This window comes from Dendrobium catenatum, unplaced genomic scaffold (genome assembly GCF_001605985.2).
Source record: "Dendrobium catenatum unplaced genomic scaffold, ASM160598v2 fragScaff_scaffold_726, whole genome shotgun sequence".
Lineage (NCBI taxonomy): Eukaryota > Viridiplantae > Streptophyta > Magnoliopsida > Asparagales > Orchidaceae > Dendrobium > Dendrobium catenatum.
The window spans coordinates 988,374-1,007,114 of record NW_021319188.1 but is presented as its reverse complement, the minus strand read 5'-3'; positions in this window follow the sequence as shown (position 1 = coordinate 1,007,114).

The window sequence follows — 18,741 nt, the reverse complement described above, 5'->3', positions numbered from 1 at the left end:
AGAATTCAAATTGGATTGTTGAAGTGGAGGAATGCATCGGACATGTTCTGTGATACAATGATAGAAAAGTACCCCTCAAACTTAAGGGAAAATTTTATATGATGGTAGTGAAACCCGTAATGCTTTATGGTGCAAAATATTGGCCCCCTAAAAGAAAAGCCCATTGGAATTAGAGAATGAGTAGATAAAAATATAGGTAAAGATAGAAAGGAAGCATTAAGCAATACTAATTTTCCTGAAAGTGAAAGAAATTTATTTCCCCACATGTTGAATCTCCCAGTAGCCTTCTCAATCAGATTATATTGAAATATGAACTAACAAGCCTTCTCAAAGCAATTTTAGTTCCCAAAAAATCCAGCTCATTAACCACCTTAAACTTCAGTATCTTAGACAAAGATCGGACATTCCTTCTTCTTAAAGAATTTCCAAACATCATAGATGATTTGCTCAAATTTATCTTTTGCTAGTCCATTTATAGTAGTTTCTCAAAATGACATTAATTTTTTTAAGCTTTTACCATTAGCCTAAAAAAAAATGGTTATGTCATCTACGTAAACTAAGTGAGAGTCAATGGAGCATTCAGAGATATATTCATACCGATCCTTCCACATTTTCTAGAAAATTCTTTAGATATAAATTAAGAGCACATAATAAAAAGGTAAGGAGATAACATACATTCTTGCCTAAAACCACTTCTTGATTCAATCCAACCTAAATTGATACCATTGATCAAAATATAAAATTTTGGATCCTTCATACACTCCATGATAAGTTTGGAAAATTTTATAGGAAAACAAAACCATTCAAGGATTTGATTAAGGGTAAGCCAACATAGGCTATCCTATGCATGTTCCATGTCAATTTTGATAGCCACCAATACCTTTTTTTATTAAGAAAATCTAAATTTATAAAATAACTCTTGAGCAAGAAGTATTTGATCTGACATAAGAAGTCCTTTTACAAAAGCATATTGAACCTCCAAAATAATCTTTGGAAATAAGTAACTCATTGTATTTAATAACATGCTTGCCACAATCTTATTAATGGAATTGCAAAGACTAATGGGTCGATAATTGGAAGGTAATAAAGGATTTTTTACCTTCGGAATTAACACCACATTTGTCCCTTTCCAAGCTGGGCACAAAGAACCAGTGTTAAAAAAGGAATTGATAGCCATCCACATGTCATCTTGAATTATCGACCAATAAGCTTTAATAAAGGAGTATGTGATTCCATTATTACTTGGAGATTTGTTAGAGCCCAGTTGTTTAATAACTTCCTCCAACTCTCCCCTAGAGAATTCTCTATCAAGTATCTTAATATCAATATCATCATGCTTCTTAGAAGAAGAAGGCCACCCTTCCAAAATACATTCCCATTTTCTCCATTTATTTTTGAAGAAATCTACAAAGACGTCTTCAATTTCTTCCTATTTTTCCAAAACCATACCTCAATTATTTTTCACTTGATTGATCCAATTACCATTTCTTTTAGCCATAGCAAACGTATGGATGAATTTAAAATTAGAGTCTCCATCCTTAAATCATTACAATTTCAATCGCTGTTTCCACCAAGTACAGAGATGTCCTAGTGTAGAGTTAAGATCACTAACCTTAGATCTCAACAAATGCAATATCTATTCAGAAAGGCCTCCTTCACTAGATTCTTCTTCTTGAAGCTCTATAATTTCTCTTTTAAAACAATTTTTTAACTCAGTTAAGCTCTTGTGCTTTTCTCTATTCCAAAAAAAAAAAGCCTTCAAAGTTCTTTTAAAATTTTTATTCAAACTTTTTGCAGCATTTCCTCCATCAGTTTTTCCAAGACTACCACACAACTGATTACGAAGCAGGATAAATTAACCAAACATCTTCGAACCTAAGAGTTCTCCTCTTTCTCAGCTCAGAAGAAATGATTCTAAGCATTATAGGATAGTGGTCCGATGCAATTCATGCCAAATGCCTTACAACCCCCACCTTTAAACAATTTTAATGCAACATAATTGAGGACACAATAATCCAACCTTTCTAAGATTCGATCATTCCCTATTTTATTACTGCACCATGTACAATTAGGACTAATAAATCCTATCTCATGGAAGTCACAATTTCTCATAAAGAATACATGTCTTGAGATCCTTGAGAAAAAACAATTTTTTGCCACCTCTCTTATCATCTTGGGATTAAATACAATTAAAGTCTCCACCTATATCCATAGAAAGTCATGTACTTGAGAAAGACTCTAATTTATTCCATAAGCTTCTTCTATTGCAACAATCTGTACTTCCATACACTATTGCTATAAACCAAATACCTTTGTTCATAACATTCAATTCACCCACAACTGTTTGGATAAATGCATCAACAACCAAAAAAGAAGCCAAGTACTACCTCCAACACACCATAATACCACCAAAAAAACACATCGTAGGAAATAAGAAAAAATCCCACATATCTCCTATAAATCTTTTGAATTTAAAAGGATCTATAGATGAAATTTTGGTCTCAACATAACACACAAAGATTGCATCATTATACTTCACAATCTCCTTCAAGTAATGGGAGGCTTCAACTTTCCTAGCACCCCTACAATTCCAAAAGATTAAGGAACTCATTTGGGATTAGAAGTGGGATTTGACCCCTACTTCTCCTTTTTACCAACTCACTTTTCCTGTTTTTAGATGATAAATAAACATTTCCCAAGGACTTCAGTTCTTTTTGCAATTTGAATTTGATCATTGTCAGATTGGGAGTATTTTTCTTAACAAGAGGATCATCACATTCCTTTACATCATCAATCAGTTCTCCCTCTCCTCTATCATCCACCTTGGGTGCAGCAATTTTTTTTTAAATTACCATCATCATCTGCTGATCCAAGTAAACTAAACATATTCTCCTCCTCATGTAAGACATGATTAGTAGACTTCTCAACATAAATAACAGTATGGTTTGAACTTGGAATTGGCTGATCAAAAGAATTAGGAATATCCATGATTTCAGGAATCAAAGTTAACTTCAGCTCTTTATTGGAATGATCAATAGCAGTATTTATTTTCTTTCATTTTTCACCCTTACAGCTTCTGAACTTTCCACTGAAATATTCTTCACTTCCATCTTATTCACATTCTTATTGTTACATTGAGATATGTTTTCACCCACAGGAGCCTTAGCCTTATAAAATCTTCTCTGGATACTAGCACCTCTAGCTTTTCTTCCACGGTTTACATTAATCCAAGGTCCGTTTTCAAGTTCACTATTTTCAACCACTTTTTGAGATTTATCAGCAACATAATTCACCAAGTTATAGTTATGTACATCCTTTGTAGTAATAGAATTTATGTCCAAATTACAGTTAGCAACCATATGACTAATTCTCCCACATTTGAAATAAAAATTTGAAACCTTCTCATATTCAATTTTTTGAATCGGACATTTCTTCTTTCAACCCATTAACCAAAAGGAAGTTTTTTATATAGGTCTACATGAACACAAATCCTTGCAAATTCTCTCCTTCTCCATTGGAACATGTTCACATCAATCAAAAGTAGTTTTCTAACTATATAGGTTTACATGAACACAAATCCTTGCAATCCTTGTAACATTGGTTTCTTCCTAGCAAAAAAGAGGTAGATGAGGAAATCTTTTCCAAATAGGAGATGTCTACCCCTTCAACATTGACGTATAAATTTTAGGAGTCCATTTGTCAATATCCACAATATGACCATTAACAAACCATGGACCACCTGATAAAACATATTTCATGGATTCTAAAGAAAAAAGCAAACAAAAGATCCACCTCAAATTCAAAACGGTTAGATGGAATTTACCAAATTGATTTCACTATCTAAATAGCTCCCGAGCAATGACTTGAACTGATATATTCTTTCCAAACACCTTCACCATAACTGAAAACTTCAATTGCTTAGAATTTCCTCAACTATAGGTTTAAATAATTTCATATAGCCATCTTCAATCATAAGAGAATCATCCTTGGAAAATTTAATTTTGATATTAGACCACCTGTTCCATGGATTAAGTTGGTTAATTTCATCATTGCAGATTTCAACATGATTCTCCATCTCATCAGTAAATATCTTTTGCGCATTCTTCTAAATAGTAGAAGGGCCTACAGAATGATTTGAAGTTTGGAGTTTTATCTGATAGATTCAGCATACCAAACCTATTCACAATCAACTTCATGTTTAAAGGAAAAAAAAACTTCCAAATTATTTATTTTGTTTCCAACAGAAAAATTGTTTCAACATCAAATCTTCTTCCACTTGTTTACCTTCACCCAATATAGGTGAAGGTGTCTTCATAGTAACCAGAGATATTTTCTTAATCTTCAATATGCCATACATAGTAGAATTTTTTTGATCAAAATGACAATTAGGTAATTGAGAACACAATGGAGGATGAATTGGATGATTCTGACTACCGGCGACAGAAACCAAAGGATTTTCCACTATTGCTGGCAGGTCTGACAATGCAAAATTTTGAAATTGGTGGAGAGCCTCATCAGGATGAGAGACTAAAGGTTGACGAGTGGAATAATTCTTATGACCTAAGTCAGTCACCGGAGGATTATCTACCATCACCAAAAGATCTGACAACAGAGGAGGGAAAATGGATTTTTGAAAAATAAGGATTCTCTCTATAGGAAATGTGAGCTTCTCTCTCTAAATAAAGATTTTCCATTTGTGTAAGTTCTTAAATCAATAGGACCTATAGAGGATATTCGTAGGAAAAGGAAAGGGGATGTGGGTGTTAGATTTGAGATTAAGGACTTTTCACCATTGATGTCATAATATCATCCTTTTTATTTTGGAATTATAAAGGAGCAAAAAAAAGAGAGGTTTCATATTAGGGAAATTACGAGGGATAAAGATGATTTTTATTGGGTTATTTCTAAAATCTTGGAGGGAGAAGGATTTTGGCAATAAAACAGAATTTTTGCAAAGAAAGAAGAAAAGAATGTTGAAATCTTTTCATTATTGGAACATAAATAAACTAAAGGAGTTTTCATATTTGAAGGAGGATTTGAAGAAGGAAATTTTGGAGTTCAAATTAAAGGAAAATTTTGATTGAGGTCTGGATCAGCAGGACCTAAAACTTCTTCGATGTAAAGTATGGGAATTGAATGTCAGGTAGAGTCGGTTAGCTACTTGGTGGAACCAAAGAGCTAAGTTAGATGGAGGAAGGAGGAAGATACAAATTGTAAATTCTTTCTTAACTATGCTTCATCCAGAAGGAATGAAAAGTGGATAAATCAGATCAAAGATGAAAAGGATGGTTTGATTGAAGATCATGACAAAATTGATACTATTTTTTAAAAAAATTTATTCAGAAATAGATGGAAAGAAAGTGTAAGATATCTGATTGGCCCAAAGTATTTAATCATCATAAAATTAACATATTTATTTTTAATATGTTGAATGATGAATTTTCAAAAGAAGAATTGTTGGAAGATGTGAAAATTTTGGGAAATAATAAATCACCGAGTCTTAATGTTATCACATCTTCATTTCTTAAGTTCTTTTGTAATATTTTTAAAGAGGATACTTGGATGGTAGTTGGGTGTTTCTTTATTAATTGTATAATACATTATGAATGGAAGGATACCTTAGCTATGCTAATCTTAAAGAAAAAGAATTTGGTGGAACCTTCCCATTTTAGACCCGTAAACCTTTGTCAAACAATCTATAAAGTAGTGGCTATAATGATTATGAACCGGTTGAAATGGTTTCATCCTAAGATCATCATTAAAGATCAAGTTGCTTTTGTACTCTGAAGGTCAATGTTAGATCATTGTCTTTTGGCTCAAGAAATCTTCAATAAATTCAAATATTCTAATTCCAAGAAGGATTTATTTTGGTTAAAATTGATATGAGCATGCGTATGATAGTATGGGTTGGAAAAATTTATCTAAGACATTAAGCTAGTTTCATTTTTCTCCTAAATTTTATAAACTCATCGTAGAATGTCTTCAAAATGTATGATTTTCTACTCCTTCAAATTGTAGAAAGTATAAGTGGATTGATGCTTGAAGTGGACTTAGACAAGGGTGTCCTTCGTTTCCTTATTTATATATAATATGCTCTCATTTATTGTCAAATTCCATTTATCAAAGAGTTTCTAAATTGGATGTAAAGCTTACTCCAAAATCTAAAAGATTTTGCATTTATTAAATGTAGATGATGTGTTATTGTTTATGTTGCATCTAATAAAGAAGTTGGTTGTATGAAGAAGATAATGGCTAATTTTTGGGCTGGGTAGGTCATAAGGTGAATAAAATGAAATCTCAAATTTTATTTGGGAAATTAATGCATGTCAAGAGAAAGAAGATGATTGCTAAGAGGTTGGATTTCAAAATTCTAAAAGAGTTACATTATTTAGGTGTAAAGATGGACACAAGGAGGTTCATAAACTCTAATTTTTAAATCATTCTAGATCATGCTTTTGAAAGGTTAAATGCATGGGGGAATAGGTGTCTTTTTATGGTTGGTAGAATTCTTAATATAAAAAGTTCTTTTATTTCATTCCATATGTTCTTATCAACTCATTCGTTGGTAACCTAAGGGTTTGCTAAATGAGTTTGATAAGCTATGTAGAGGTTTTATTTGGAATAAAGATGAATGAATAAAGGGCCTACGTTACGTCTCATGGGAGGAACTATGCAAACCCAACATTTTGGGAGGATTGGGGCTTCATTCTTCAATAGATAAAGTTGGTCCATTAAGATCAAGGATTTCTTGGAAATTTATTCAAAATCCTTTATCATTATTTAATTATATTATCATTTGAAAATATGGAAGCAATGTTTGGAATTCTAATGTTAAAAGAGGAGCATGCCCTACTTGGAAAATTTTGTTGGATGGAGCATATTCTTTAAATAACATCATAAGGTGGAAAGTGGCAAATGGAAACAAAGTGAACATCTTGAATGATGTTGGGATCTTGGATATGTCTCTTAATAAATGGCCAACATTTGTTAAATGTCTTATTTTACAAAATGCATCAGTTTAGCAATATATATCACCAGAAGGTGGTTGGAGTTTGTCTGAACTCCAAAACTTTTTTGATGAAAATCTTATCTAAGTTATTCTGTAGATTCCACTATATATTGATTTGAGGGAAGATTGTATTAAGCTTATTAATCAGCATTTTGCAAGATCTATAACTTCTTTATCATTTGAGCCATCGATTAAATATGGTGATCAAGATGTGTATTCTGAACTGGTGAAATTGATCAGGAAACTTAGGCTCATTCCAAAGGTTGAGATGTTTTGGTGGAGGCTATGTAAGGATGCTCTTCCTACTAATTGTTTGCTTAATTATAGGAATCTGTCAGATGATAATTTCTATTCTAGAGGTTGTCTAAAGGTGGAGGACTAATTGCATATTATGGTGGAGCGCAATTTCTTAGTTCAGATTCTTAACAAGTTAGGTGATTAAGGTTTGCAAGTTATGATCTTCCAATCTTATATGGGATGTTTATTTGAGCTTAAAAGGATTTATATTAGAACATAGTCAAATTATATTGTACAGATATTTTTTATTCCTGTTAATGTTGAAATCAATGTAAACATGGGGTGACTTCAGCTTCTACGAATGTCATTTCATCTAATATATTGATGTCTCTATTGCAGCCATCAAGATATCCGATGCTAGATGACTGGGATTCTGGCCTCCTTCTGGAATTACCTACTTGGCATTCAGTACCTCTAGATTGGATCAAAAGCAATGATGATGCAACTCTTTTGGAATAAAATAATGATTGAATCAGTCGTGATATGAGAGATCATAACGATGATTTCTTCATGTATTTATTAAACATATATATCACTAGGATGCTGCTTAATTGGAGTTAGATATGATTATGTTGATTATAGAGCATATCCAAAGTTGGATGTCTCAACATAAAAGGGGTAATAATTCAAGCAGATAATGTTAATGTCATCAAATATTTTTGAGATTCTTTGAAGGTTGCTAAATGGTAGTAAGATGGATTTGGGAATAAGGATCTTTTTTTTTTAAATGATTTAAATAATGTCATTTTTTATTATACCTCTAGGAATTGTAAGAAAGTGGTTGATTGTTGTTCCACTCTTGCTTTATGTAATAGCTTTATTTTCTATAGCTTTTCTCTGGATTGTATTCCTTCTTTTCTTAGCATGTTCAACAAGGAATGTGACCATTTTCTTTTTCTTTAGTTGTTTGTATTAGCTTCTTATTATAATGAAAGTTGCCATATTTAAAAAAAGAATAATGCTCACAACACGAACCTTGGTGAAACCAGCTTCAGTTAACTTCATACCTTTAATGATTACTTATTATTCAATTTTGCATTGTATATTTTGTAGTGCTTATTTTAACGGAAACATGTCAACTTTTATTTCTAGTTTATAAGTTGTTCTATCTAGAAATAATCTGGGAATTTCTTTATCACTCAAAACAAGTAATCTTTAAAATCTTAAAGAAATTTAACCATTTTATTCACCTCATCATCATTCAATATGGACTACAATGATTAGATGAGGGTCTACATTATTGCCCAAATTTATTTATTTCATATCACCAATCACTGATTTAATCTCCTCACAAACTTCTAGGGGCGGGGGATCCATCCCTAATATGAGAGTCAACAAGATCATCTAAGGCAACTAAGCAAAATCTATTAAAATATTAATAAGTGAAAATAATCTTATAATTTATGTGTTAATTTGTTAGTGAAAACATATTATTTTAGTTATGTTTTTGCAAGAAAATATAGGAAATATGCTAAATTTTTATGTATGGTATAGTGTCGCAACATTAGACACAATACCATCAAAGATTGAAGACTATATAGGATTTCCCTATAGTTGAATATCAAAGAAAAACTCCTCCATCTGATTTAGGGTCAAATTTTTCCAATGGATATTTTCTAATTTTAGAATAAACACCTTACATCCAAAGATATAAAAATTAGAGAGAATGGGTGATCTACCATTGAGTAACTCATAGGTGCCTTATTGAGTTTGGATCTGAAAATAACCCTGTTGAGAACATAGCAAGCAATATTCACTTCTTCTACCCAGAAATACTTATATAGTGAGTACTTAGCTAGCATTACTCTATTAGCTTCTACCAGGGTTTTATCCTTTCTTTCAATAAACCCATTATATTGTGGGGTCTAGGAGCTAAAATATTATTTTATATGTCTAAGTAAGTAGTGCTAACTGGTTCAAACAAATCCATGTGAAGGACTTCTTAGGGTTTAAAGGTAATAATATCGTTGATTGAGTGGAAAGAGCTTTAAGTTTATTTTCCTAATTGACAGGCATCATATAGATGGTCCTTAGAAAAGTTTAATTTGGGTATGCCTCAAACTAGGTCCATATGGGTTATTTTCCTAATAGTTTTCATGCTTGCATGGAATAATCTCCTCTTTCATAGCCGGGTTACATCAGCAATTAATTTCTAGAAAAGAGAACAAGTACATTTAATATTATTCAAATCAAGTATGTAAACATTGTTAATTCTCTTTCATTCTAAAATAGTATTTTCATTCAAACTAATCACACAACCAAAACTTTGTCACATAGGTGGATAATACTAAGAAGATTATGTTTCAAGCCATCTACTAGTAAAAATATTTTCAATAATAAAATTTTTGAATTACTAATCATACCTGACCCTACCACTTTTCTAGTATTTTTTTGTCTTTCTTGGCAAGCCTTTTAGTCTTGTTAAATGCTTGAGGTGCTACTGTGTTCTTCTGATTGATACCTTTAATGTTCTCTTTATACCTTATTATTTATGTCATTACTTTATCCAATTTGAGAGATCTCTTTTACCTTGTACTCATACTTGTGGCCCTTTTATGATCATAAGTACTGATTGGTTAAGTCAGTTTGATAGTGGCTGCTTTGGTTGTTGTTTTGTTTCTCCTTCTGCTTACCTGATGCGATATGGTAGCTTCATCACTCAATTTTTGCGTGTGTGGGCTAGCCTTAATTCTATTTTTAGTTCTGTAAATAAATAGTTACAAGATGGGTGGATCAGTAATATTTTTGGTGTTCATTATTTCATTGTTAATATTTGATTGTATTTGAATCCATTCCATTTGCATGTTATAGATTACTATGTTACTTTTCCTAGTCTAGACTTTGGTTATCTAGCTTGTCGGGGTTTTTCCTTTTGGATGGTCGTTCTTTTCTTTTAAATTTTTTTTTATCCATTTTGGAGGTTCTTCTATTCTATAATGAATATTTAATGTGTTTTTCTTTATTGGTGGAAATTTTATATGGCTACTTTCTTTTTGTTGATTTTACAACATTTAGTTCTCTTATTGCTTATGGATAGATTGATCAAATAGTTTTTGGTTATTAACTTGTTTTTTGGATGCATGTTTTTCTCTTGCAGCAATTATTTTTTCAAGGGTAAATTTTGATCTTATTGGCAAATAACAAATTTTTTTCATGAAGATTGTGTTGAATGGTAATTTTATTATCTTTCATTTTTGGGTGCGATCTCCTTGCCACCTAGAATGTTATTAGGTGATTTTTTACTTTTTTAGTAGAGGGGGCCATTAGCTTCTAGGTTTTATTTTGACTTATATTGTATCTATGATGAGCAGTAGTCTGCAGAATGTCCCTTTAAGGACTTTATAATCCTTTTTTCTATTAGTGCTTAGGCTCCGCCGTGAGTTTTCCAAAAAATAAAATCTCCAAGTGTTACCTTGCCTCCTGTCTTTGCCTCCAGCATGATGAAATGCTTCACATCTCCGCTCATGTGTCTTGAGCATCTACTATCCATATATCATATGCTCTCACTTGGCCTTTTGTGAGAGAATTCCTGTAAAGTCATTCAAACATTAGATTTGGGAACCCAAGTGAGTTTTGGTTCCACCTTATGCTTTGATGAATGACATGTAGTCATATTATATTGTAATGCATGTAATTTTGGCCTCCACACTAGATGTGTCTTATGGTGGACAATGAAATTGTGGGTTATGTAACCTAGAATGCCACAAAAAAATACCTAACACCAGGGAATCTTTTATCAATATATTAGAGTTATGGTGCCTCCTCCTAAAGTAAAATGATGCATGCTATGATAATGAGTTATGCCACTTTGTTAATGTAAGCAATGGTTTATTATTCTGAAGTGCATTGACTTTTGCTATTAGGAACTCATTAGTTCTTTCAAAACTCGCCACTTTTAGTTTCAATACATGCTCACTAATATCTAACAGAAATACAAGTGCTTCTAATTCCATTAATGATCCTTCCAATTCAATATGCTTTGACAGCATGGACTCATTGGAATTAGTTAGATCATCATGCTACTTGTTTATTACATCGTATTCAACAATTAAAGACATATTATCCTTAACTACTACATAATGATCTATTTAAAGGCACTTATATTCTTTTTGAAAATTTAAGAAATCAGAGTTCAGGTTAGCATACAATTTTTGAGCTTCTTATATGCATTGTAATTTTTTTAAGAAACTTTAAATAACTCATTATAAGAAAGCTCTTATACCTCCTCTTGATAAGTATAATCATGATTATTATATTCTATAAGGTACAGATTGGTTACCTCCTCTTCTACTTCTATTTATGATGAATCTAAGCAGAGTCTACATAAAATGCCTACTAAGTTTGTTTCTTGCCCTTTTAAAACTTTTTCCTTTATTCACGCTTCTCCTTGATCGAGTGAGCTTTTAAGATGGGGTAACACATCCTCAAGTTCCTTGCTTACTCCATTCAAAAAAATAATATCAAAATAAGCCTTAGAATTCTCTTTTGATTTACCTTTATTCCACTACTGATGATGCTCTTTTTTTTTCTTCTCAGGAAACTTTTGAATTATTGTGTCATCAAAGCTATATCATCCTATCATTCAGCTATAGGACTATAACTTTCTAACTCATTTACTTTTAGCGCTACCACTGTAACCTTCTTCTTTTCTCCTGTATCTTATAATCTTTAGCTAACACCTTGCTCATAGATAATGAGTGAATCTAACAAGTTATCTGTAGAATAAATATTAAAATCCTTTGATTCACAAATGTCAGTAACCTTAGCATCATACTTAGGAAAACATCTAAGAATTTTGTTTACTTTCTCATAGTTGAAATATTTTATTCCTAAAGCATGCAAAGGTGTTATGATATATGTAAACCTAGTGTATATGTCTAAAATGGTATCACTGTGTTTAAAACAAAGAGTTCATAATTATGCAATAGAATATTTAACCCAGATTATATAATCTCATTGGTTCCCTCATATATTATACATAATTTTTCCCAGATTTCCTTGCCGGTGGTACATGTAAAAACTCTCATATAATCTTCTAACTTAAGAGCATAAAAAAAAGGTTAAACACTTTGCATTCAATTTAGCTAAGTCTCTATTCCCAATGCTCCATTTATTAAATGATAACACGATTTTAATGCAAATGATAAAATGAGATGGTGCAAAATAACCCTCTTGTACTAAACACCACAAGAAAAAATTGATAGATTACAAGAAAGTAAACATGCATATTTTCAATAAATCAAATGATATGTTATCAAACAAAGGTGGATGTGTAATAATGTAACCTTCCGCTATGTTCATTTTTTTTGAGATGTGCCATGGATCATTTTTCTCTAGGTTTTCTAAAATACTATTTTTTAGTGCCTCTCTAATACCAATTTAAAGTTTGATAGGAATGTTGAGCCTATGTTCACTTTTCCCAAGGCACACCAAGAGGAGGCTGAATTGGTGAATTTAAAAACTAATTACTTACTTCAAAAATAAAAATGATATTTTTGGATTTTTTTTATATTTAAAAAAAAGTAATAGTTATCATTTAATGCAGATTCAAAATGAATTTACCAAAACATCAAAATAATTATGATTATATTCTAATTAGTAGAACAAAGCATTGATCATGAATTTCGCCAAGTAGTTATCATGGAATTAAAATTCAAAATGTAAAAGGGTGAGAATAAAAAATAAGAACAAACATACAAGAGATTTATAGTTGTTCGGTCAAACATTGATCTATGTTCACTTCATAGAGTCCTTCACATTGAGTATTGAACTATCACTATAGTGTCTCTTTCTTTTCCCCATAGAAAGGAAGAGAAACCCTTACACAAATCACTTCCACCGAACCTGATGTGGCTGAGCGATGGAAGCTTTATTACCCTCTAGGTGACAGTAGTGGATCTTTAATCTTTTTCTCACTCCTAGAGAAGGATGAAAACCTTAATTTTTTTCTCACCCTCTGAGTGATGGAAAAGAACTACATCCTTGGGCTGAGGAATTTCTTTCCATAGCCACCCAAGAAACCTAGATAGACTTGGAGGAACAAGGAAATTTGAATTTAAAAATATTAACACAATTATGATTTGTGGCTAAGATCCTTATTTTAATTAATCTTCTAGTTTAATCATTATCGTACAATATAATTAGTTCAACTTCTAATGATTATCATGAATAGCAATTTTAATAATGTTTTCGATTAGCTGGTCATATAGTATGATATGGATTATAAAGAATAATTAGTTTACAAAATTTAACTTCTAATATTAACACTAACTCACTCCCTTGAGTGTGTGTGTGCATCATTACCAAACTTTGAATCCACCAAATACAAGATTAGACTTAAGAAAAGTTAAAAAATATATTAGAATTAAAAATGTAGGCGTTTTAAGATATATTTAACCTTAGTCTATCCAATCTTGAGCTGATCAAACTTGTAAGTGTACAATGGACCTAAAATATTAGTGCATAAGAATAAAAATATATGCAATAATACAAATTAATTGGAAATAGCATAATAAGAAATCCAATAATATTTGTTATCATCAAAATCACATGAATTGGGTCAAAATTTATAATATGTTATTTATCTCTTTATACTTGATTGAGCGAATGGTGATGCATATGCTATGAATAGCATCAAAATAAAAGATAATCAAAATATTACATTTATAGTACATTAATCCAGAGTATTGTATCTCAAATAGGGTTTCTTTTAAATATTTTTCATTTTAGATTAAGTGGTTGAATCTCCATCAAAACTTATTTTAATTGAGTAGGATAATTTTTGTTGTTGAAGTAGGTAGTACTAGTATTTGAAAGTAAACATTCTTTCTTGTTGGATCGATACTCTACTCAATTATTATATTACATAATTTAACATGTATACTTATGCATATTAAGTTGGGTTTTTATAATTTTTATATCAAAGAAAACCTAATTATTATTTAGGGATTAATTTAGCCCTAAATTATTTTCTAAGTTTTTAAGGTTACTCCACTGCCCCCATCAAGTTTTTGGCATCATTGTCGGGGAAGAATTTGTTTTATTTATAAATTTACTATATTATTGAATTAATTATAGAATTAGACATACTCTTTTTTTTTTTTTTAAGATTGCAAAAAAATGCATTAAGAACGAAGAAGAAAGAAAAGTTATTACAAACTAATCAAAGAAAAGAAGCCTCATATTCCTTCTTCAGAAGACTTGATAATGAAGAAGGAAAATCAGGATAAGAAATAGAATCAAAACAAAAGTCGTTCTGTAAAGCAAGAGTTGCACACAAATCTGCAAGAATTAGACATACTCATAATACACTAATAATGTATTTATCGTGAATTTGGTGTTGTTGTTATTTATGTTGCAATATTTTTTGTATTAATAGTTAAGTCATTATTCATGTTTGCATTATGTCATTTCAATTCCATAGTACATGCCTTAATTTTAGTATGATTCCATAAATTTAAATTAAATAGCTTTAATAATTATATAAGCTAGTGCCACAGTATTTATCTTCAAAGTGCCATAGTGCCAAGCAAACTCATTCATTATGCAGTAATAATCATTAGTTAAAATGATACATATGGATTGATATTCACATTATATATTTTGGGAAAACATCACAAATCTAAAACTAAGACTGTGGTGCCACATCATCTTCATTATTGCAACATTAATAGAACCACAGCGGTCACCTAACATGATAGTTGTTGTGCTCACATGTGGAAACACCACAACGGTGGCCCATTTCCTAAATTTATTTTGTATTCTACAAACTAGTGCCACATGGTTTGAACCACTATAGTATTTGAATCAAACCATTTTGTCATTTAGTGCATGTATTAAGTGCATTAGTGTCATGCATATCAGTGATGCATCTCTTCGACGTATATAAATTTCAAATCTTTTTCATTTCATTTCACCATACATTTCATTCATTTCTCCTCTCTATTTTTAAGCTTCTCTCTATAGTAATGGATACCAAAATCTCTAGATCAAGGAAGAAGAGAGCTTTCATATATGATAAACTTAAATTTGTTTCTGAGGTAGCTAAGGCTAGGTTTATAGATTGGATAATCACTAAACCTTCAATCCCTAAGCGTGGTTTATTCACCGAACCAAACAAATCCTTCAATCCTTTTTTTTCTCTAGGTTGCACTTAGTTCTATGAGGAACCATTTGTGGACATTATCAGTGTGGTGTGTGAAATTTTTAATGATGGAAAGGAGGAGTCTAATTTTAAATGTTATGTAAGAGGGAGATGGGTACCTTTCGACTCTTCCACTATTAATAGAATCCTTAAAATACAATATATATAATTTGATGAATATTTTCCTTTTATCTATGCAACTTTGGATTCCCAAGAAATTTTAGTCTTATTTTGTGGACCAAATAGTGGAAGTAGATGGAACACTAAAGAAGAGAGAAACATTAATTTCCTTGCCTCCTATATGACTCAATCCTGTAAGGCCTTGCACTATTTTGTCTCTGCCAATGTTCTCCCTAGCAAAAATATTTCTGAAATAACCAGGGATAGAGCCCTCCTAAATTTTTCCATTCAAAAGGGCTACACTATCAACATTGGTAAGTTGATCCCGTCTTCCCTTATATAAATTGTGAGGGGATATACTTCAATGGGTCTAGGCCACCTTTCTTCAATTATGTTCTTTATATAGAAGAAGGAGAGAGGGGTGAACAAAATGAAGAATAGTTATACACCTTACATGCTCACAGTAGGGGTAATATTCTGAGCTTTAAAAAATATGATAGAAAAGAGATGGATCCTAGTGAGCCTAGGTCTTCTGGAGGGGCAGAGAGTAGTACCTATTGAAAGAGAGCTAGGACTCCTAAATCTTTAAGTTATTAGGTGGAATATTTGACTGCAAAAAAGGAGAAGGTGACTCAATTTTATAAAGAGTCACGAGACTGGAAATTTCAAATGAACATGTGGATGGCTCATATAATGGACTAATAAGAGAAACACAATGAGTACATATATAATTTTAATAAGGCTCTTGTTGGAATTTTTAGAAATAGTCCATTTGTTGAAAGGCGAGAGCAATATAATTTCCCTTCTACACTTGAGTACTGACCCTTCATGTGGCATCCTGGAGAGGGAGATTAAGATGATGAAAAAGATGATGAAGACCTCGATTCTGAGGGGTAGGATTGAGTGAGAGTGAGAGATTGATGTTTATATTTTGTTTTGTTTCCTTTTTATTTTATTTTATTTTGTATTTTCTTTTATAGTCGGGCTGAAAACTTTAAACTTTGGACTTCTATAAGGTAACCCAGTAGAAACCATCCAGTATCCTTTACTCAAAATGTCCAAGTTCCCAATAATTACATGAGGGGAAACTTCAATCACAGAGAAAGAAGCCAAATACTTTCTCTATAAAACCATTATACCTCCAGAAAGACCATCAGAAGGAACTATAAAAGAATCCCAATTATTTCTCAAAAAACTAAGAATCTGGAAATTTTCCATAGAATTTATTTTTGTTTCAACAAGACCAACAAAAAACACATCATTTTCTTTTATAAACTCCTTGAGATATAGAGCGGCCGCCCTTTCCTTGGCCCCTTTACAATTCTAGAATGTAAAAGAAAACATTGATTAAACAAGGGGGAAGGACCCCCACTCCTCTTACATTTACCACCATACATCTTTCTATTATGAGCAATAATATTACCCGAACCAAGCAATTTTAGCTCTTTAAGAAGTTTAACTTTCTTTCCTGAAGAAGTGTTATCGGCCATAATGTTATCCAGAGAAGAGCTCACCTTGAATGTTTCTAAACCCAACTTGAGCTCCACACCACTTTTTAAACCGACATCATCCACATTTTCATTATCACCAACAACAAACTCTCCTTCTTCAACACAATCATTCCAATGCATCTCCACATTCTCAGTGGTAATTGTCACAACCAAATCAGATAGAACATCAAATTTATTAAGCATAATAAGAGCTGGTTTAGAATCAGTTACCTTCAATACCTTAGCTTTCGCTTCTAAGATCTCAGATGAATTTCCAGCAGTAGCCCTGACTTCATTCAACTCTTCCCGATCTTTCAAATTAGAGCCTAGCACCATCGGGTTAGCCTTTAGTCCTCCTGTAGTTTTAGCACTACCTTTATCCGGATAATTATTACTTTGCTTTGGAAAATATACCTTTTTAATGGCCACTGAAGACCCATTATTTAAATTTCTCTTTACCACAAAGCTCTTTGGTTTCTTCTTGCCATATTTAACCTAAATCCAAGGTCCATAAGTAGATTCACCATCAACATGATTTATACTATCAGCAACAATCAGATTTACTAGTAATTCTAAATTTTTGGCAACTTCAAAATTCTCTTAAACATTAACCTCTCCACCTTTGCTTTTTTGCAATAAGCTTTGATATGGCCAATTTTACCACATTTAAAGCATAATTTAGAAATACCTTCATATTCAATTCTTTGAAAGAACCTTCCTTCCAATCCTTAAACCAAAATACCAAAAGGTAGTTTCACATCCAAAGGAATTTGAACACACACTCTTGTGAATTCTCTTCTACTCCTTTGAAACATGTTCCCATCTAGGAGGTATGGTTTTCCAACTTGAGAAACTATCCTATATATGTTAATCTCATCCCAACATTGTAAAGGTAAGTTTGGCAATCTAATCCACAAAAGAGCTGAAATTCCTTGAAGAGAAGTGGGGTTGAATGATGCCGATCATTTGTCTAAACCCACTACATGCCCTTTGACATACCATGGTCAACCTATCAAAATGGACTCCAAAACATTTAAATCCTCAAACCAATACAACACCCATCGAAGTCCCAATCCGGTTATGTGGAAATTCCCAAACTGTCTCCATTTCCTTCTTAATTCCAAACACACTGACTGAAATGGGATGTTGTCTCCAAACACCCTAACAACAAGAGCCTTCTCCAATATTTTTGTATTCCAAGATTCCTTTTTAGCAAGAAGCAAAATGACTTTCCCATCTTCAAATAAATAAGATCCCAGCTCTAAGTTATCAACTCTAATGTTTGGCTTTTTAATACATCCTGATTGAACCTCAACATGATTTCCATTAGCCACATAATGAAAATCATTCTGAATATTAGAAGTATTATTATCTGATTCAACAATAGTTCCTTCACAAGCCTTCAGTTGCGTCAATCCCTCATTAACCATGTTCACCTTAAGACCTTCCGTCAGAGATAGAACAATTCTATCAACAAGAATCTGAGAAAAAGGTAGAGAAATATAATTGAAACACTTTTTCAAATAAGCTTTCAATCCAGCTGAAGATGAGGCTTCCAGATTCAAATTATCAGTTAAACTTTTAACTCCATAATTGAATTAATAAGCCTTTGGACTGGTGAACTCAATCTCCCTTATTACATCTTTTCCTTTATCGGGAACTACTATACCAACCTTGTTATT